At 45.1% G+C, this 22,486-nt stretch overlaps 1 pseudogene; it reads left to right on the top strand.

Moving 5' to 3' along the window:
- The first annotated feature begins 16,158 nt into the window (after window positions 1-16,158).
- On the top strand, window positions 16,159-21,143 carry LOC123091966 (mitochondrial brown fat uncoupling protein 1-like; annotated as a pseudogene).
- Window positions 21,144-22,486: the final 1,343 nt, after the last annotated feature.

Here is a 22,486-nt window from a genome sequence, read left to right as displayed (position 1 = left end):
GAGTTAGCACCGAGCTACTCGCCTGCAGCCTTGCCACTGTCGTTGTCGAAGCATGCATGGAACAAGAATCTACCGAAGAGGTCTCTGGCAAGCGTTCGTCGATGTCGTGGTCCGACCATGGGGTGCAGCTGCCGGTGCATCATCCACGGCTGCCTTGGGTACAAGTGCGTCAAGTGCTAGGGCCTCTTCTGTGGCTTCCCTTTGGCGCGACTTATATTGGCAGCGTGGTGTCGCTGCCTCGGACTGAGTGTGTGTGTCGTCCACTGGGGCATGTTGTGTGTCATCGCTCGCTGAAGTGAGAGATGAAACGAGAGATAGATAGACATTAAATATGCAGGTGTCCTATTGAAGAAGACGAACACCATGATTTTGTTCTTCTCGGTGTAGAGGTGGATGGTGGTGAGCCTTGGACGCTGGCTTCCTCCTACTTGCTTGTGTACAACTGCACTTGATTGATATGTCTCCAACGTATCTATAATTTTTGATTGTTCCATGCTATTATATTACCCCCTTTGGATGTTTATGGGCTTTATTTTACACATTTATATTATTTTTGGGACTAACCTACTAACTGGAGGCCCAGCCCGTATTGCTGTTTTTTTGCCTATTTCAGTATTTCGAAGAAAATGAATATCAAATGGAGTCCAAACGGAATGAAACCTTTGGGGGCGTGATTTTTGGAACGAACGTGATCCAGGGGACTTGGAGTGCAAGTCAAGAAGCAGCCGATGCGGCCACGAGAGGGTAGGGCGCGCCCCCCCTACAGGGCGCGCTCCCTGTCTCGTGGGCCCCTCGGGCGGCCACCGGCGTACTTCTTCCTCCTATATACGCCTACGTACCCCAAAAACATCCAGGGAGCCAACGAAACACAATTTCCACCACCGTAACCTTCTGTATCCACGAGATCCCATCTTGGAGCCTCCACCGGCGCTCCGCCAGAGGGGGAATCGACCATGGAGGGCTTCTACATCAACACCATAGCCCCTCCGATGAGTTGTGAGTAGTTTACCACAGACCTACGGATCCATAGTTATTAGCTAGATGGCTTCTTCTCTCTTTTTCGATCTCAATACAATGTTCTCCCCCTCTCTTGTGGAGATCTATTCGATGTAAACTCTTTTTGCGGTGTGTTTGTCGAGATCCGATGAATTGTGGGTTTATGATCAAGTTTATCTTTGAGAAACATTTGAATCTCCTCTGAATTCTTTTATGTATGATTGAGTTATCTTTGCAAGTCTCTTTGAATTATCAGTTTGGTTTGGCCTACTATATTGATCTTTCTTGCCATGGGAGAAGTGCTTAGCTTTGGGTTCAATCTTGCGGTGTCCTTACCCAGTGATAGTAGGGGTTGCAAGGCATGTATTGTATTGTTGCAATCGAGGATAAAAAGATGGGGTTTATATCATATTGCATGATTTTATCCCTCTACATCATGTCATCTTGCTTAATGCGTTACTCAGTTCTTATGAACTTAATACTCTAGATGCAGGCATGAGTCGGTCGATGTGTGGAGTAATAGTAGTAGATGCAGGCAGGAGTCGGTCTATTTGTTGCGGATGTGATGCCTATATACATGATCATGCGTAGATAATCTCATAATTATTCGCTTTTCTATCAATTGCTCCACAGTAATTTGTTCACCCACCGTAATACTTATGCTATCTTGAGAGAAGCCTCTAGTGAAACCTATGGCCCCCGGGTCTATCTCTTATCATATTTGCTTCCAATCTACTTTTATTTGCATCTTTACTTTTTGCATCTATATTATAAAATACCAAAAATATATTTATCTTATCATACTATCTCTATTAGATCTCATTTTCGCAAGTGGCACTGAAGGGATTGACAAGCCCTTTATTGCGTTGGTTGCGAGTTTTTTTTGTTTGTGTAGGTGCGTGGGACTTTTGAGCAGCCTCCTACTAGATCGATACCTTGGTTCTCAAAAACTGAGGGAAATACTTACGCTACTATTGCTGCATCACCCTTTCCTCTTCAAAGAAAAACCAACGCAAGCTCAAGACGTAGCAAGAAGGATTTCTGGCGCCGTTGCCAGGGAGGTCTTCGCTCATGTCAAGACATACCAAGTACCCATCACAAACTCATCTCCCTCGCATTTACATTATTTGCCATCTTCCTCTCGTTTTCCTCTCCCCCACTTCACCCTTGTCGTTTTATTCGCCCTCTCTTTCCCAATCTCCCGCTCTTTTTTGCTTGCCCTTTTTCTGCTTGCTTGTGTGTTGGATAACTTGTTGCCATGGCGCAAGACAATACCAAATTGTGTGATTTCTCGAATACCAATAATAATGATTTCCTTAGTACTCTGATTGCCGTTGAGTCTTGTGAAATCAATATTGTTTTGCTAAATCTTGTTATGAAAGATCAATTCGCCGACCTTCCTAGTGAAGATGCCGCTACTCATCTAAACAACTTTGTTGATTTGTGTGATATGCAAAGAAGAAAGATACGGATAACAATATTGTTAAATTGAAGTTATTTCCGTTTTCACTTAGAGATCGTGCTAAAGTTTGGTTTTCGTCTTTGCCTAAAAATAGTATTGATTCTTGGAACAAGTGCAAAGATGCTTTTATCTCTAAGTATTTTCCTCCCACTAAGATTATCACTCTTAGGAACGATATTATGAATTTTAAACAACTAGATCATGAACATGTTGCCCAATCTTGGGAAAGAATGAAACTGATGCTTCGCAATTGCCCTATTCATGGTTTGAATTTATGGATGATCATACAAAATTTCTATGCCGGTTTGAACTTTGCTTCTAGAAATCTCTTAGATTCGGCCGCGGGAGGCACGTTTATGGAAATCACGTTAGGAGATGCTACAAAACTTCTTGATAATATTTTGGCTAATTATTCTCAATGGCACACCGAAAGATCTTATAGTAAAAAAGTGCATGCTATAAAAGAAATCAATGTTTTGAGTGGAAAGATGGATGAACTTATGAAATTGTTTGCTACTAAAAATACTCCTCTTGATCCCAATGATATGCCTTTGTCTACTTTGATTGAGAATAATAATGAATCTATGGATGTGAATTTTGTTGGTAGGAATAGTTTTGGAAACAATGCTTATAGAGGAAACTTTAATGCTAGACCGTTCCCTAGTAATTCCTATAATAATTATGGGAATTCCTACAATAAGTCTTATGGTAATTTTAATAAGATGCCCTCTGATTTTGAGAATAGTGTGAAAGAATTTATGATTTCTCAAAAGAATTTTAATGCCTTGCTTGAAGAAAAATTGCTCAAAGTTGATGATTTGGCTAGGAACGTTGATAGACTTTCGCTTGATGTTGATTCTCTTAAACTTAGATCTTCTCCTCCTAAGCATGATATCAATGAGTCTCTCAAAGCAATGAGAATTTCCATTGATGAGTGCAAGGAAAGAACCGCTAGATTGCGTGCTAAGAAAGATAGCTTTATAAAAGCGTGTTCTTCTAGTTTCCATGAAAATAATGATGAAGATCTTAAAGTTATTGATGCGTCTCCTATTAGATCTTTGTTATGCAATATGAATCTTGATAATTATGGGACTGATGATGAGTCAACTTTACCTAGAAGGCGTCCCAAGAATTCAGAGTTTTTAGATCTTGATGCTAAATTTAGTAAAAGTGGGATTGGAGAGGTCACGACTTTAAATAGTATTGAACCCACTATCTCGGATTTCAAGGAATTTGATTATGATAATTGTTCTTTAGAAGGTTGTATTTCCTTGTTGCAATCCGTTAATAATTCTCCTCATGCTTATAGTCAAAATAAAGCTTTTTCCAAACATATCGTTGATGCCTTGATGCAATATTATGATGAAAAACTTACTTTGGAAGTTTCTATACCTAGAAAACTTAATGATGGGTGGGAACCTACTATAAAGATTAGAATTAAAGACTATGAGTGTTTTGCTTTGTGTGATTTGGGTGCTAGTGTTTCCACGATTCCGAAAAATTTATGTGATATTCTAGGTTTCCATGATCTTGATGATTTCTCTTTAAATTTGCACCTTGCGGATTCCACCATTAAAAATCCAAAGGGAAGGATCAATTATGTTCTCATTGTAGCAAATAGAAATTTGGTGCCCGTAGATTTTATCGTTCTTGATATAGATTGCAATCTTTCTTGCCCTATTATTCTTGGTAGACCTTTCCTTAGAACAATTGGTGTGATTATTGATATGAAGGAAGGGAATATTAGATTCCAATTTCCATTAAAGAAAGGCATGGATCACTTTCCAAGAAATAAAGTCAAATTACCTTATGAATCTATCATGCGGGCTACTTATGAATTTAGTGCCAAAGATGGCACTACTTAGATCTATCTTCGCTTTTATGCCTAGCTAGGGGCGTTAAACGATAGCGCTAGTTGGGAGGCAACCCAATTTTCTTTGTGTTTTTTGTTTTTGTTACTATTTAGTAATAAATATTGCATCTACCTTCTGTTTACATGTGTTTTTATCTTTTAATTAGTGTTTGTGCCAAGTAGAACCTATAGGATAACCTATGATGATAGTTGATTTGATTCTGCTAAAAAACAGAAACTTTGCACGCACGAATTTAGTTTTGTTAAATCACAGAAACGTGATTTTGCGTTGATTCTTTTTGCTGCTGATCAATAGACCAATTTTTAAGGACTTCCTATTTTGGTAGGATTTTTAGAGTTCCAGAAGTTTGCGTTAGTTATATATTGCTACAGGTTGTTCTGTTTTTGACAGATTCTGTTTTTCGTGTGTTGTTTGCTTATTTTGATGCATCTATGGCTAGTAAAATAGTTTATAAACCATAGAGAAGTTGGAATACAGTAGGTTTAACACCAAAATAAATAAAGAATGAGTTCATTACAGTACCTTATGTGGTGGTTTTGTTTTCTTTCACTAACGGAGCTTATAAGATTTCCTGTTGAGTTTTGTGTTGTGAAGTTTTCAAGTTTTGGGTAAAGCTTTTATGGATTATGGAATAAGGAGTGGCAATGGCCTAAGCTTGGGGATGCCCATGGCACCCCAAGATATTAAAGGGTAGCCAAAAGCCTAAGCTTGGGGATGCCCCGGGAAGGCATCCCCTCTTTTGTCTTCGTTCGTTGGTAACTTTACTTGGAGCTATATTTTTATTCGCCACATGATATGTGTTTTTCTTGGAGCGTCGTGTATTATATTAGTCTTTGCTTTTTAGTTTACCACAATCATCCTTGTTGTACACACCTTTTGGGAGAAGCCTACTTGATTGAATTTGCTAGAATGCTCTATGTGCTTCACTTATATCCTTTGAGCTTGATAGTTTTTGCTCTAGTGCTTCACTTATATCTTTTAGAGCACGGTGGTGACTTATTTTTGTAGAAATTGCTAGCCTCTCATGCTTCACTTATATCTTTTTGAGAGTCTTTTAGAATAGCATGGTATTTGCTTTGGTTATAAAATTGGTCCTAGAATGGTAGGCATCCAAATTGGGTATAATAAAAACTATCATAGGAAGTGAATTGGATGCTATGATCAATTTGATACTTGATAATTGTTTTGAGATATGGAGGTAGTGATATTAAACTCATGCTAGTTGGGTGATTATGAATTTAAAGAATGCTTGTGTTGAAGTTAGCAAGTCCCGTAGCATGCACGTATCGTTAAAGTTGTGTAACAAATTTGAAACATGAAGTGTACCTGGCTTGTGCATCCTTATGAGTGGCGGTCGGGGACGAGCACTGGTCTTTTCCTACCAATCTACCCCCCTAGGAGCATGCGCGTAGTGCTTGATTTTTGATGACTTCTAAATTTTTGCAATAAGTATATGAGTTCTTTTGACTAATGTTGAGTCCATGGATTATACGCACTTTTACCTTTCCGCCATTGCTAGCCTCTTCGGTACCATGCATTGCCCTTTCTCACCTTGAGAGTTGGTGCAAACTTCGCCGGTGCATCCAAACCCCGTGATACAATATGCTCTATCACACATAAACCTCATTATATCTTTCTCAAAACAGCCACCATACCTATCTATTATGGCATTTCCATAGCCATTCCGAGATATATTTCCATGCAACTTTCCACCGTTCCGTTCATCATCATCATGACATATTTTACTTTTGTCATATTGCCATTGCATGATCATGTAGTTGACATCGTATTTGCGGCAAAGCCACCATGCATAACTTTTCATACATGTCACTCTTGATTCATTGCACCATCCCGGTACACTGCTGGAGGCATTCATATAGAGTCATATCTTGTTCTAGTTTCCAGTTGTAATTCATATGTTGTAATCAATAAAAGTGTGATGATCATCATTATTAGAGCATTGCCCCAAAAAAAGGCCAAAAAAGAAAAAAGAAAGGCCAAAAAAGGAAAAAAAAAAGAAAATAAAATAAAGAAAATAAATAAAAAGGGCAATGTTACTATCTCTTTTTCCACACTTGTGCTTCAAAGTAGCACCTTGTTCTTCATGTAGTGAGTCTCATATATTGTGCTTCAAAGTAGCACCATGTTTTTCATATAGTGAGTCTCATAAGTTGTCTTTTTCATACTAGTGGGAATTTTTCATTATAGAACTTGGCTTGTATATTCCTACGATGGGCTTCCTCAAATGCCCTAGGTCTTCGTGAGCAAGCAAGTTGGATGCACACCCACTAGTTTTCTTTTGTTGAGCATTCATTTATAGCTCTAGTGCATCCGTTGCATGGCAATCCCTACTCCTCATGTTCACATCAATTGATGGGCATCTCCATAGCCCTTTGATTATCCTCGGCAATATGAGACTTTCTCCTTTTTTTGTCTTCTCCACACAATCCCCATCATCATATTCTATTCCACCCATAGTGCTATATCCATGGCTCACGCTCATGTATTGCGTGAAGGTTGAAACAGTTTGAGATTATTTAAGTATGAAACAATTGCTTGGCTTGTCATCGGGGGTATAGAAGTTGGGAACATATTTGTCTGACAAAAATGAAGCATAGCCTAACTATATGATTTTGTAGGGATGAACTTTCTTTTGCCATGTTATTTTGAGAAGACATGATTACTTTGATTAGTATGCTTGAAGTGTTACTATTTATTTTATCAATATGAAGTTTTATTTTGAATTATTTGGATCTGAACATTCATGCCACAATAAAGAAAATTACATTGAGAATTATGCTAGATAGCATTCCACATCAAAAATTTCTTTTTTATCATTTACCTACTCGAGGACGAGCAAGAATTAAGCTTGGGGATGCTTGATACGTCTCCAACGTATCTATAATTTTTGATTGTTCCATGCTATTATATTACCCCTTTTGCATGTTTATGGGCTTTATTTCACACACTTATATCATTTTTGGGACTAACCTACTAACCGGAGGCCCAGCCCGTATTGCTGTTTTTTTACTTATTTCAGTATTTCGAAGAAAAAGGAATATCAAACGGAGTCCAAACGGAATGAAACCTTCGGGAGTGTGATTTTTGGAACGAACATGATCCAGGGGACTTGGAGTGCAAGTCAATAAGCAGCCGAGGCGGCCACGAGAGGGTAGGGCGCGCCCCCTGTCTCGTGGGCCCCCCGGGCGGCCACCGACGTACTTCTTCCTCCTATATACGCCTACGTACCCCAAAAACATCCAGGGAGCCAACGAAACACAATTTCCACCACTTTAACCTTCTGTATCCGCGAGATCCCATCTTGGAGCTTCCGCCGGTGCTCCGCCAGAGGGGGAATCGACCATGGAGGGCTTCTACATCAACACCATAGCCCCTCCGATGAGTTGTGAGTAGTTTACCACAGACCTACGGATCCATAGTTATTAGCTAGATGGCTTCTTCTCTCTTTTTCGATCTCAAGACAATGTTCTCCGCCTCTCTTGTGGAGATCTATTCGATGTAAACTCTTTTTGCGGTGTGTTTGTCGAGATCCGATGAATTGTGGGTTTATGATCAAGTTTATCTATGAGAAATATTTGAATCTCCTCTGAATTCTTTTATGTATGATTGAGTTATCTTTGCAAGTCTCTTCGAACTATCAGTTTGGTTTGGCCTACTAGATCGATCTTTCTTGCCATGCGAGAAGTGCTTAGCTTTGGGTTCAATCTTGTGGTGTCCTTACGCAGTGACAACAGGGGTTGCAAGGCACGTATTGTATTGTTGCCATCGAGGATTAAAAGATGGGGTTTATATCATATTGCATGAGTTTATCCCTCTATATCATATTGCATGCGTTACTCTGTTCTTATGAACTTAATACTCTAGATGCAGGCAGGAGTCGGTCGATGTGTGGAGTAATAGTAGTAGATGTAGGCAGAAGTCGGTCTACTTGTTGCGGACGTGATGCCTATATACATGATCATGCCTAGATAATCTCATAATTATTCGCTTTTCTATCAATTGCTCCACAGTAATTTGTTCACCAACCGTAATACTTATGCTATCTTGAGAGAAGCCTCTAGTGAAACCTATGGCCCCCGGGTCTATCTCTTATCATATTTGCTTCTAATCTACTTTTATTTGTAACTTTATTTTTTGCATCTATATTATAAAATACCAAAAATATATTTATCTTATCATACTATCTCTATTAGATCTCACTTTCGCAAGTGGCCGTGAAGGGATTGACAACCCCTTTATTGCGTTGGTTGCGAGTTCTTTGTTTGTTTGTGTAGGTGCGTGGGACTTTTGAGGAGGCTCCTACTGGATTGATACCTTGGTTCTCAAAAACTGAGGGAAATACTTATGCTACTATTGCTGCATCACCCTTTCCTCTTTAAGGAAAACCAACGCAAGCTCAAGACGTAGCGTTGATCCCCACGTGGAAGTGGTCTGGCTTGGGGCGTCCTCCAGGGGTTCGAGGAAGAGGAGATGGCTCGGGGCTGCATGCTGGCAGCTCCTACATTGTGGTAGTAGTATAAATGGTGCCGCGCTGTATGCCGGCAGCCCCTCCGATGTTGTCACCGAGGTGGAGTTGGTGTCAAGCTACTTGCCGGCAGCTTCGCCACCGTCGTTGTGGAAGCGTACATGGAAGAAGATACCATCAGCGAGCTCTCCGGCAGATGTCTGTCGACCTCGTGGTACGTCCAGGGAGCTGCAGTCGCCAGCGCGTCGTCCACGGCTGCATTGGGTGCAAGTGCATGTTTTCTGTGGCTCCCCCTATCAAGGCTCCTTTGCTTGTCGAGGCCGCCGCCGCCAGGGGCACCTTCTCCTTGATGCCCACATCCTTCGATGCACTCAGCTTGCCCACACGAATAGCATGTGGCCAAAGGAGTTTCTTCATGTAGCTTGCGGGCACATGCATGGCCACACATTTGTAAGTGTTGTGCTTTACTATCTTCATTCGTGGGCCATCTGTGTGAGTTAGAAGATTAAACAAATCTAGCTATGTCTTACATAGAAAGAGAGGCAAATGCATGGCACGTTCTTTGCTCAACGCACGCGTTGCCGCCGCCGGCGCATCCCTGGAGCCTTCGGTGGAACTTGACACAAAAGATGTGTGTGTGTGTGTGTGAGCGCCAGTGCCACCGCAACGCCAACCTACGAGCATGCTGTCACCGTGGGCGCATCTTTGCGATCACCTTGACGCTGCCGTCATGGGCGTGTCTTTACTTGGGTGAGTTGCCCTTCATTCGAGTTCCCCCGATCGTCGTAATTGGTGCAATCTTCAAGCTCGGACGTTATCCGCACCACTACCGGTGTGGCGCCGCTGTGAGCTAGCCTCTATCGGCGCATCTTTCTCGATGCTACCACCACGGGCATTGGGCGAAGTCTCCTCCTGGCTGGGTGTCCACCTTGAGCGAGTCTCCGCCAGATGCAAGCCGATGCCCATGTAGACGAACTTCCTCTAGATGCATATGCGCTTCTATAAGTAAGAATATTGAAGCAGAGGGGAAAAATGCATTGTTACGCCTCTTGCAGCATGGCATTGCCGCCGTCGGCGTGTCTGCCGACCCAGGCATAGTATCACCTTCTCATCGACCGTGCAGACCAATAAAGAGTGCTTGGCATGCATTCGCAAGTTACCAAGCCTCTTAATTATTGGCGACGACTTTGCCTTTTAGCAAAGAACTTGGCCATAGAGTGTGCCCCCTGCTCGATAGATCCGCCTTCATTTATAGACGTCACTTCATGCCCTTGGAGCAATGAATGCCCCTAGACAATAACAACATCTCATGGACACGAATTAAGCCTCCAATTCCTAATGATGATGAGGCAAATTAAAATTGCACCCAAGGATTGGCACCATCTCATATTGCTGGAGAAGAGTTGAAGACGAATTCGACGACCATTATTGCACAGCAAAGATGGGAGGAGAACCATGTCCCACTGGGCGTGCCAATTTGTTTGACATGCGAAAAATCTTATATGCACTCCCTGAGATAGGAAGATAGGGAGTAGGGATTTTTCTCATGCACCGGGGAAAAGAAAAGTGTGCGGGCTTGCCAGTGTACCTAGTACACAATTTTTTATGGGAAGCAAGTATTTCATTAATCTCGTCGGATAAACAAAATTACAAGATCCCACAAAAAGGAATGTGCTCCATGGCCTACTAACGCGGCCTGCATGACTGTAGCGATTGCGGTCTCTGGTTCCCGGGGCCTCAGAAGGCTCCCGGTTAATTACTCCCGCGGGTTGCTCCGCGAGATACCTCCGATTAAGCCATGTGGTCATCTTCGTTGTCTTCGGTTCACATTCTCCATGCATGATGATGACGGTGTGTGTAGGGAGGCGGCAGCAAAGCCCGTGTCCTTGTCGGTAGACGTGTCACTCAAAACGTGCCTTTCTGCTAGCCATGTCCGCCCTCACCGTCGCACCTTGTCGGTCTTGACAGCGTTGATGTAATCAGTGTTGAAGTTGAATGGGTCCTATTCAGCTCGGACTTCTTGACGATTGGTAGCAGCTTCATCGGGGTACCCAAGGGGTTGCCTCGCAGAAGTATTCTTTTGCGGAGACCAACATCGGTGTAAAACCAACAGCCGCTTGCATCGGCATTGTCGGTGTGGTTGGTTCCTCGTCTCGACTAGATGCCGAGGTTACGATTGTCTGTAAAGCAAAGACTCCGCCTCACAAGACCGTAGAAGGTAACGTCCTAGAGGGGCGTGGTGGATGCCTCGTCTTGGCTAGATGCTGTATTCGGTGGTCTGCCAAAACAAGGATCACGCCGCAGGGCCGAAGAAAGGTAACATCATGGAGGGGCGGGGTTGATGCCCCGTCTCAGCAATACACCGTATTCGGTGGTCTGCTAAGGTAAGGATCACGCCACCTATACGACAAATGATACCTAGTGCAATGAAGGGTGCATCTCGTCTTGTCTGGACGCTGTATTCGGTGGTCCACCAAGACAAGGGCAAAGCATCGTGATGCTGAAGAAAGGTGGCATACTTGAAGGGCGTGGTTGTGTGCCCCTTCCTAGCTAGACGCTATATTCGGTGGTCTGCTATGATAAGGAGCACATTGCCTGTACGTCGAGACCTGTACGCCATGAGGAGTGCACCTCATCTAGGCTGGACACCGTATTCGGTGGTCCGCCAAGACAAAGGAAACACATCGCAGGATCGTGGTAAGGGTTGGTGAAGACGTGTCATCGCATACCACAATATTCTTCTATCACGCACGCCGTGTTGCGGGTAGCACCGGGGCCCTATGTCATCTTTATGAGCTCCGGGTTGCGGGCTCCATCTTAATGAGGTAGACATCATGGTGTTGTTCCGCTAGCTCCATGCCTCCGTCCTACGCGGCATCGACTTGATGATGTTGATGATGGGCATTGTTTTGGTGGGCTCCGTATCGCCATCCTCTGGGGCACATCGATGACATCCTCGGGAGCTCCACACCTCCATCCTCCATGGCGCCTGTTTGCTGACGAAGATGACAGGCGTTGTCCTGGCGAGCTCTGTATCGCCATCCTTCATGACATGGCAGCGGCATCCTCGCGAGATCCACGCCTCATCCACCATGGCACCGGTTTGATGAAGAAGATGATGGGCATCGTCCTAGTGAGCTCCGTGTCGCCGTCCACTGCGGCATGGCATCTACATCCTCGCGAGCTCCACTCCTCCGTCCGCCATGGCATCAGCTTGATGAAGAAGAAGACGGGCGTCGTCTTAGCGATCTCCACATTGCCATTCTCCGTGGCACGCGACGACATCCTCGCGAGCTCTGCTCCTCCGTCCTCCGTGGCACCGGCTTGATGACGAAGACGACGTGCGTCGTCCTAGTGATCTCTGCGTCGCCTTCTCCATGACACTCGGCGTCATCCCCACGAGCTCCACGCCTCGTCCTCCATGGCGCCTGTCTGATGAGAAAGATGACGGGCGTTGTCCTGGCGAGCTCTGTATCGCCATCCTTCGTGACACAGCGTTCAAGTAGTGGGAGATGACCTCCTTCTTGTTCTAGCAAGCATGTATCCGTGTGTGCGAGGGCGCCCGCGCACTCCCTATGGAATCCCGGGGTCCTCTCCGCCGGCTGCGTGGTCTGCCGCCTCCAGGCGGGTGCGGATAACTCCTTTCTGGGTCCGCCACATGATTTCTTCTCGGATGTGTGTATCCCGCGAATACAAAGAGGGAAGGGATAGATATATGTAGCTGGCCTGAGATAAGCTATTGGTTAGTGCACGCTGCTCCGCCTCGTCATCACCACCGCCAGATAGGGCCAAGCAACATGCGCGATGCCCGGCGAGCATGCCGCCACTGTGGGCACGTTGGCGACCATGTTTTCAACCCAGGCGGTGCATGCTCTCCAGCGCTGCAACTCCGCCGTGGTATTTGCTGGGTGCCTGATATGTGTTCATGGCTGCGTGCGTTTTTGCTCCTAACGCTGCATGGGTTCTCTGGACGCCGCTGCCACGGGCACGTCTCCTTCTCTTTCTCCGGTCTCCCCTAGTGCCACCACAGGTGCGTGTGTCTCTAGCAAAACCTGATAAAACATTAAGACAAAGAAACAAACAAAAAGATGAGGGCGTGCTGACTGCAGACGTCATCTCTTGCTATGCGGGATCTCCATCCCGTTCTCAACGCCGCCGCCACGGGCGCGTCACCTCCTGGGCGTTTTTCTCCTGCTCCCTGGCTGGGTGCGATCTACCTCCGTCCGTGAGCCCTGGTCTTCTCTTCGTCTGTGTTCCCTCGCTGGCTTCCTTGCCTGCAGGCTTGTGTTTATATAGGCACGAGGAGGCCGGGTACTCACGTAGCCTCCGGCCGTCCCCATCTTCTTTACCATTCTTTCCTTGTTTAATCTCTTCGATGCTTACTTTGTTCGTTGATCTTCTTGATATACACGCCAGCGCAAAGAAAGGAAAGCCATACTTGTGCATACCATACGAGAATCTGAGCAGTAATTACAGCAGATGGTATTTCCTTTGGCAACGACAGTGCTTCTAGAATCCCTGGTCAGCCGTAAGGTTTTATTCCGAATTAATCTTTACTTGCCAAATCAAACCTTGTACATGCTCATCAAAGTGTTACTAGCCAAAATCTCAGCCCCGCACGTGTGTAAGTGCATATTGGACCCAATGCAACACTAGCTTTCACGTATTTCAAGTACGTATTTATGCGGGTATTGGAAGAAGTATACACGTACACTTGCCGGCCGGCCATAAATACTCAAACACATATGTGTACAAGCTCTAGGTACATGCATGCTCTGGGCTAATTTTAATTAGCCCCCATTAGCCCATTAACAATTACATTGGGCTAGGAGTAGTTCATACACACATACAATACATGTGCCATGCACATGCAATATAGGCACGTACACGTAGGCACTTCTTGCTCCATGTGTACAACTAAATAATATTGGTTCGAATCACCATTTAGACAGCTCTTATTTTGAAATTATCCCCCCTCCTTATTCTCATACTGTAGTGCAAAATTCTCATCGAACACAACCAAGGGCATGGCATTAAAGTATACATAACAAAGAGCAAATAACATCCTGACATCATATATATATGGCTCATGGATTACTGGGAACCAACATGACAAGATTGAATGTTGAAACAGTCTCAGCAAGTGTAAAACAGCAACATCAGCGTAGCAATGTTTGCAAGCATGGAACAAAGGCATATGATAACCAAAATTAACAACCATGCCATGTGAACAAATTACTCATAGCATACTTCAAAACATGTAACTGGAGCATCTCCAAAAGAGGCATAGATTAACTAATATCAAGCTCACAACATGGCATCACGAAGTTAACAGAAAATTGGAACAACATGAAGGCATGTTCATGGCAATGAAAACATATGCTACAGGGCATATATGAGGCATCCAAAGGCATGGCAGAATAGATCATAACAAGGACAACCAAACATGTCGACTAAGCATCTCCAGATTATGCATGTATTAATTGGTAGCATTAAAAAAACATGGCAACATAATATGACAGAAACAGGCTTGACAGCACATTAACAGCAAGTAGCCCACTTCACAAGCTTGATGCACTCACTACAGGGCATATCAAAATACATGGGTTGCACCACTGTAAATATGGAATGCATATGCTCCTAAAATATGTAGACATGATGCTCAAAATAAAAGCACACAAAAAGATATAAAAATGACAAGTAGACAAGTTATAACAGTTTTCAACAGTTAACAGCAACATGTACTTTCCAACAGGGATCAATATGTCAAGATGCACCCTAACATGAATGCAACAGCAACCAACTTGTAGAGCATGAAGAGCAGAACATTTTCATACCAAGATCATCATTATAGGATCAACAGGTACAAAGTTACACCACTCACAAGATGCATACATGATGTTAACAATCAGCAGATTCCAGCAGTTTATATCATTTAGCAGTTTTGCAACGAAGATTAAAGCATCAATATGAACAGCAAAATGAATGCAAATGCAACTATCATGTAGAGCATCAAGAGATGAACATCTCGACATATCATGCACGCAAAACAGATTACGAGCTTGGAGATATGACATGACGAACAGGGCAACACAATATGAGGATTTCGGGACGGAGATATTTTACCCCACGAGATCTAGGGTTCGTCCGCAGCATGTGAACCGAGGCGCCGGCGAGGTCCGATCCGGCGATGAGGACCGCGGGGGAGGGTGCCGGCGACGGGCTCCGGTCGGGGCGGCGACGACTGGAGCCGGTGGTGGAGGGATGCCAGACGACGATGTCGGGCGGCGCGGCGAGATCCTGGCGGCGGCCGGCGGCGGAGCACGAGCGTTGGAGTGCGGCATCGGAGGGAGGAGCTGGGCAGCGAGGGGAGGCGCGCGACGGAGCGGTGGCCTGAGGGCGGCGCTGGGCGCGAGGCGGCGGGGCGAAGCGGGCCGGGCGGTGGCGAGATCTGGGCCCGCGCGGGTCCGGGATGGGCTCTACGGGCCGGCGGCGCGGAGGGGAGAGAGGGAGCCGCCGGCGGTGACGTGGCGGTGCAGGATTGGCTGCAGAGCGGAGGCGGACATGTCCGGCGGCGGGGGAACGCGTTCGGCGGCGCGGAGGAAGAGGAGGCTAGGTTTTACCCGAAAATGGAGGGGGAGGAGCCTTTTATAGGTAGAGGGAGGTAGGAGAGTCCAAATGAGGTGCGGTTTTCGCCCACATGATCGTGATCCAACGGCGGAGAGCATGGAGGGGTTTGGATGGGATATTGGGCTGTTGTGAAGGGGTGCTGGGCTGCAAAGAGAGAGGGGTTTCGGTTAACTTGGTTAACCATTGGGGCATCAAACGACCTCCAAATGGAACGAAATTTGACAGGCGGTCTACCGGTGATATACCAAGGCCACTCGGAAAATCTCGGCCCATTCCGAGAACGTTTTTCTGCGGCTCACAAAACAAGATAAGAGGGGTGCCGTGGATGCATGTGGGAGTGTCGGATGACGAAACGGACCACGAAGAAAGTGACCGGATGCAAATTTTGAAAAACATGATGATGCAATGCACATGATGACATGTCAAAATGCAACACGCAAGCAAATGACATGGCAACAATGACGAATGACTGGAAGACACCTGGCGCATCGGATCTTGGGGCGTTACAAAAGGGCGCGCCCAATCGCCCAGCTTCCGCTCAAGAGGCACCACCAAGTGGCGCCCCAACCCGTAGTAAAACCCATTAACAGTCGGATGAAGGGCGCATTCTCGTGATGTCCACGCAGGCAGATGCACTGTTTAGTCGCTCCTCCTCCTCCTCGCTCGTTTTTGATTGGGTCTTGCTTGTTTGGTGCTACTGGCCCATGTCGTCGCCAATTAAAATAAGGGAGCGAGAGGAAATTTGGAGAAAGCTTCGCAGTTGCCTCGCCCCGCACGAAACCAGTCATTCTCCTCCTCACCCACGTCTCCCTCCTCTCTGTCAGAGAGGAAGACGCTCCAGGAGAGATTAGGCCGCAGGAGTAGCGGTGACCGACAGGCTCATGGAGGAGCAGCAGCGGCCAATGGCGGCAGACCAGATCAGCGCGCCGCGGGAGGGGATGGGGCAGCTCTCATGGGCCAAGCAGAGCAGAGTCGGCGGGCCATGCCAGGACCAGCGTGATAGGTCGCGGGCGAAGAGGGGCCAGGGCGGCGAAGACACCCCAGGAAAGGTGCCGCCGGCCACGACCTTTTTCCTCCTTGCCCTTGTTTTCTCCTTCCCGTCTAGGGTTATCGCCGCCGCCGCCGCCATCGTCCCCATCCTTGCTCGCGGCCTCGGTCTCTGCGTCTCTAATCGTCCCAAGATCCCAAACCCGTCGTCGTCTTCTACTTCCCTCTCTTATTCCCCTATGCCCCGGCAAGGTGTGCCAATCCGGCGCACACGGCAAAGTACATCAGCATCCAGTATACCCCTTGACACGGCCAAGGTCAGGCTACAACTGCAGAAGAGGGTCGTCGCCAGGGATCTCGCTGGGCCCAAGTACCGTGGCCTGCTCGGCACCGCCGCCACCATCGCCAAGGAGGAAGGCGCCGCCGCACTCTGGAAGGGCATCGGCCCTGGCCTCCATCGCCGGTGCATCTACGACGGTCGCTATGAGCCCGTAAGTTTCCCTTCCCTCCCTTTACCCCCTTCCTCATCTATATGTATGGTATTGCATTGCGTGAGTAGTGGTTGTGGTACTCAACAATGAACTTGACCCGAATTGTTGTGCCTGACGACCTTCAGGTCAAATCCTTCTATGTTGGTGCCATGTTGGGGATGTACCTTTGTCCAAGAAGATAGCCGTTGGCTTCACCACTGGTACCCTCATCGCTGTATTCTCAAACAATTTTCCGTTCCATGTGAAATGAAATATGCAGCAACATAAGATGGTTTGGCTGACCTGCATTAGGTGCCCTTATAATCTCTGTGGCCAACCCCATTGACCTTGTCAAAGTCAGGCTTCAGTCCGAGGGGAAGATGGCACCTGGTGTGTCGCGCTGTTATACTGGGGCAATGTATGCGCCAAGACTGTTAGGCAGGTCTATTGTTTCTGCTCTTGTTCTGCAAACTAATTGTGGATTGTTACATTTCCCGAATTGCTTGCTTCAAATATGTCGGTATCATCTTTAGGAAGGGGTTGATTTCAGGATCAAGTGAAGGTGGAGCATGGCTAGCTTGCTTGTTTAGCACAGTAATGTATTCTTTGATTTTTTTATGCAGTTTATCTTTTGGGTCGACTCTTTATTATTAAAGGAAAATCGAAGGTCGTGATGGTTCGACCTCCTACTATCGCTATCGAGACATCCCTTCCCACCTCTGATTTATTTCCCATAGAGATGACCTCTCCCACTTCCGTTTTGATTTGGTTCCACACAGTTACCCACCCACGCACCCCTCCCACGATCCTCCCGACGTTCCCCATGATTTCCCCAACGCAGCCTCCTCTTGGAGAGTCGCTCCTAGCGCAACGAGCGACACTGCTCCCTGTCACCTCCAAACCATGGCTTCCCCTGCATCTCCTCCACGCGATGCCGCCACTTCGCTGTTGCCACCAATGCCTAGTTGATGGCAGCATTCCTCATCTTCTTCTTCTCAGGCCGCAGCCTCCGTTGTGATGTTGCCGCCCCACAGTCTCGACCGGCGCCGCGCTGGCCGCGGCATCCCGCGCGAATAAGAGGTCGACCGTTCTCTTCTTTGGATCTAGGTAGAGAATCGCGAGGGAGGCTGCAATAGAAGTTGGAGAATCGCGAGGGGCACATCCTCACATGTCAGTAGAGGCGTAGGCGTGGCGAAGAGGCACATGGTGACAGTGTAGGTGGAGGAGTAAAGGGCCGCTGGAGACGGTATCACGTCCAATACATCGGCGAACCGGCGTGCAGTGGCGCCAGGCTGGAGGTAGCTCACGGGGATGTTCAACCTGAACAACCACTTCATGTTCTTCCTGCGCCATGGCGTAGTCATCCTCGTCTCCAGCCCAGGTATGGTATCCATCCAAGTCTACTAACTTCTCTTCTTAATCTTATTTTCTGCTGATATAAGTAATCATGTCGATTACTGCAGGCAATTTATTTTTGCACACAACTAAGCTTTTCAGTAGTACACAAGGAACACCAGGAATATAAATAGTTTCAGGAATTCCATATGTTGTAAGATGCTTTGAATAGTCATTATACTGTAGCTTCACTGAATTGTATATCTGAACTTACATTTGCATAAATCAACTGCAATATGTTACAAATTTTGTACAGTATCATATTCAGGTTGAGTTCAGTTCATATTGGCCATTCGATGAGCTTTAGTCGGTCGTTCTCTTTTCTCCTATATTTTGATGATCTCATAATGAAGGAAATCCCAGTTTTAGTTTGCGTCATCTTAACCAATTAGCCTCTATTCATTGTACTCGGACACAAAATAAGTTCAAAGTAGGCTATTCATTGCCATCTGCACATATTTTCAGTTGTAATATTTTTTGTATTTGTGCAGTGTTGGATGCTTACATACATTATGTACACTTATGCAGAAGAGAAGGGTCCCATCACTCTAGGCTGGGTGCAGCCTAATATTATTATGCCACATTATCCGGTCTGGAACATGTCGTACAAGATTAAACTTCGAATTTTGCTTCAGTTTCAAATTTTTCTATATGTCCGAATTCCAAACAGAATTTTATAGGAATTATAATAAAAACCTCTATGATATCGCTTCGGCACTAAATAACTTTTTGGCTCAGCTAAATAACCTTTTCTCCTAACTCCCGCCTTTATTTGTGCAGCTGAATTCATGTGGACAAGTGACAAAACATTGATTTTTGTGGCGAGAGTCAAAGTAATCATGTTGTGAACAAGGCCTTTCTTACAGTTAACTATAAATTCTGAACATGTTGATCCTCCATTTGTGAAGAAGCTGTGACAAAATTAGAAGTCAAAGGTTGTCCACGGATGCAAGTAACTGAACCCAACTTGGCTTTGCTTTTTATACCTCTCTATTCAGGGATAGTTCGCATACACATCTTGATTCTTAGTTCTTGTGTTTGTGATTGGCAGTCGATTGTTATGTGTGTGAGTCCTAGCAGATGACGTTGGATTTGGCTCAAGCTAATGTCTTATTTTAGAACTCTCTTCGGGAGGAAGGGAGGAAGGGAGAACTTGCTTAATTTGGAAGTATAAATATTTGTTCGACACAATCCTAAGACTATAAAGATATTTTCATAATGTCTTAATGTTAAAGGTTTTCCATTGTTAGTGAATGGAATGGATGCTGAAATATCATGTTTCAATTATTTTTCGTTGGTAAGCTTGAGTAATATTTTTGTATGTTCCCATTGTTATTTCATATATGCTACTTGCTATCTTGTATAACATATTTATATAGGGGGTCAACCTTAAAAAAGTTATAATGTTAGAGAACCATGTTAATTGAGTTGGCTTGATATTTTCTCTGTTTCGCTCTCTCTGATCTTGCTAGGGATCAACTCAGCGCATGCATGCAACGCACGATGGAGAAAAACTGGGAGAGAGACCCCAACTGTATCGTTGTAAAAAAAATGTGTTAGCATGTAAGAGTTCAGTGTCATTCAGTTTTATTATGCAAAAACTGCATATATCCAGTTTGCTCTGTTTGTTTTTACAGAGGTAATTCTCTCCCGAAACTTTGTGTTATCCATGTGAATTCCACTAGATATATCCGGCTTGCTCATAGTAGGACTTGTAGTATAGCCAGATCTATTCACGCGATTAAGTATGTATAGTAAAGTAGCTACTGATTATCAGTGTTGTTTATTGCAGTCTTTGTGCATGCAAAAAATTAGAACAATGACTATGTTGCATGCTGGCATCCCTATGTTTCTATCCACAAGGCTATATATGTCCTTTACCATAAGAAATAAAATGAGTAATATGGGATGATCATGAGGAGAATGTACATTCTGTAGCTAGCCGAGAACTAGCACAAATGGATAATAATACATCATTTGGTTGAATTCTGGACTATTTAAAGATGAGGAGATTGAGTAATCACATGCCTTTTGTTACTTTGTTGTTCATATTTAGAACTAGAGAGAGGGAAAGACGGAGTTGCTAGCTCATACTACTTGAGACTAAAGGTCATTAGGACTTAAATTTTCTGTATAGTACCACATATGATGGCATGTAGTTTTAGTATATACATATACTTGAGATGTTTCTGGCTAAAGCTGGAGCTATGAATCTAAGCTTAGCCCTTTTTTTACTGCTTTATTCCTTACTCTTTTTAGGGAACACTAATATAGCATGATCATGAATTCATAAGCTTCCCACATAGTGGAGTATCCCTGGTCTTATAACTTTCTGAGCTCCATAAAGAGAAATAGCAAAGTATAGTGTTAACAAGGCAAATTCAAAGCCAGATTCATAGGGTGATTTGTGCTTTTTATTTCTAAGCTGTGTTTTATTTACATGAAACAATTCCCAGTCCCTTCACCCCAGCCGAGGCACCGGTTGATGAGAAGCCTGAAACAAATTCGATTGCGTGCGTCACATGTCCACCTTGATTTAACGTGTGCCCTTCACATGTAAGCATTTCTTGTAGGAAACGACAAGATCTCGGCAACTATTCACTGAATTTGGAAGAAATGCACACACAACAAAGAAGCCATTGTGAGCGCACAGATAAGGAGCGGACAGAGAAGTAGCCAAGCACGAGAAACATCATCAACATACTTTATCTTCTTGTATTTCTGGTGGCACTTAGGTGTGAAGAAATGTACACGGTGATTGCTAGGAAGGGAGTTGAGTGGGAGTAAGACAAAGGAATTTGTGAACAAATTTAAATTTTGAAGGGAAAGACCTTTCAGTTCAATACATGGTGTGTGCAGTTCATCTTTTGGGTCAAATCTTTACTATTAAAGGAGAATTGAACGTTGTGATGGTTCGACCTCCTACTATCGCTATTGATACACCCCTTCCCACCTCCGATTCTTTTCCTGTAGCGATGCCCTCTCCCACTTCCGTTTTGATTTGGTTCCACCCAGTTACCCACCCACCCACACACCCCTCCCACGATCCTCCCGACGTTCCTCATGATCTCCCCAACGCAGCCTCCTCTTGAAGAGTCGCTCCTGGCGCAACGAGCGACACTGCTCCCTGGCACCTCCAAACCATGGCTTCCCCTGCATCTCCTCCACGCCACTTCGCTATTGCCACCAATGCCTAGTTGATGGCATCTTTCCTCATCTTCTTCTTCTCGCGCCGCGATGTTGCCGCCCCACAGTCTCGACCGGCGCCGCGCGGGCCGCGGCATCCCGCGCGAATAAGAGGTCGACCGTTCTCTTCTTTGGATCTAGAAGAGAATCGCGAGGGAGGCTGCAATAGAAGTTGGAGAATTGCGAGGGGCACATCCTCACATGTAAGTAGAGGCGCAGGCGTGGCGAAGAGGCACATGGTGACAATGTAGGTGGAGGAGTAAAGGGCCGCTGGAGACGGGATCATGTCCTATACATCGGCGAACCGGCGTGCAGTGGCGCCAGGCTGGAGGTAGCTCACGGGGATGTTCAACCTGAGCAACAGCTTCACGTTCTTCCTGCGCCATGGCGTGGTCATCCTCGTCTCCGGCCCAGGTATGTTATCCATCCAAGTCTACTAGTTTCTCTTCTTAATCTTATTTTCTGCTGATATAAGTAATCACGTCGATTACTGCAGGCAATTTATTTTTGCACACAACTAAGCTTTTCAGTAGTACACAAGGAACACTAGGAATATAAATAGTTTCAGGAATTCCATATGTTGTAAGATGCTTTGAATAGTCATTATACTGTAGCTTCACTTCATTGTATATCTGAACTTACATTTGCATAAATCAACTGCAATATGTTACAAATTTTGTACGGTATCATATTCAGGTTGAGTTCGGTTCATATTTGCCATTCGATGAGCTTTAGTCGGTCGTTCTCTTTTCTCCTATATTTTGATGATCTCACAATGAAGAAAATCCCAGTTTTAGTTTGTGTCATCTTAACCAATTAGCCTCTATTCATTGTACTTGAACACAAAATAAGTTCAAAGTAGGCTATTCATTGCCATCTGCACATATTTTCAGTTGTAATGTTTTTTGTATTTGTGCAGTGTTGGATGCTTACATGCATTATATACACTTAGGCAGAAGAGAAGGGTCCCATCACTCTAGGCTGGGTCACCCTAATATTC

The sequence above is a fragment of the Triticum aestivum genome, chromosome 4B, assembly GCF_018294505.1.
Source record: "Triticum aestivum cultivar Chinese Spring chromosome 4B, IWGSC CS RefSeq v2.1, whole genome shotgun sequence".
NCBI lineage: Eukaryota > Viridiplantae > Streptophyta > Magnoliopsida > Poales > Poaceae > Triticum > Triticum aestivum.
The sequence above is the reverse complement of the archived record's forward strand: the minus strand, read 5'-3'. Positions and strand labels throughout refer to the sequence as shown.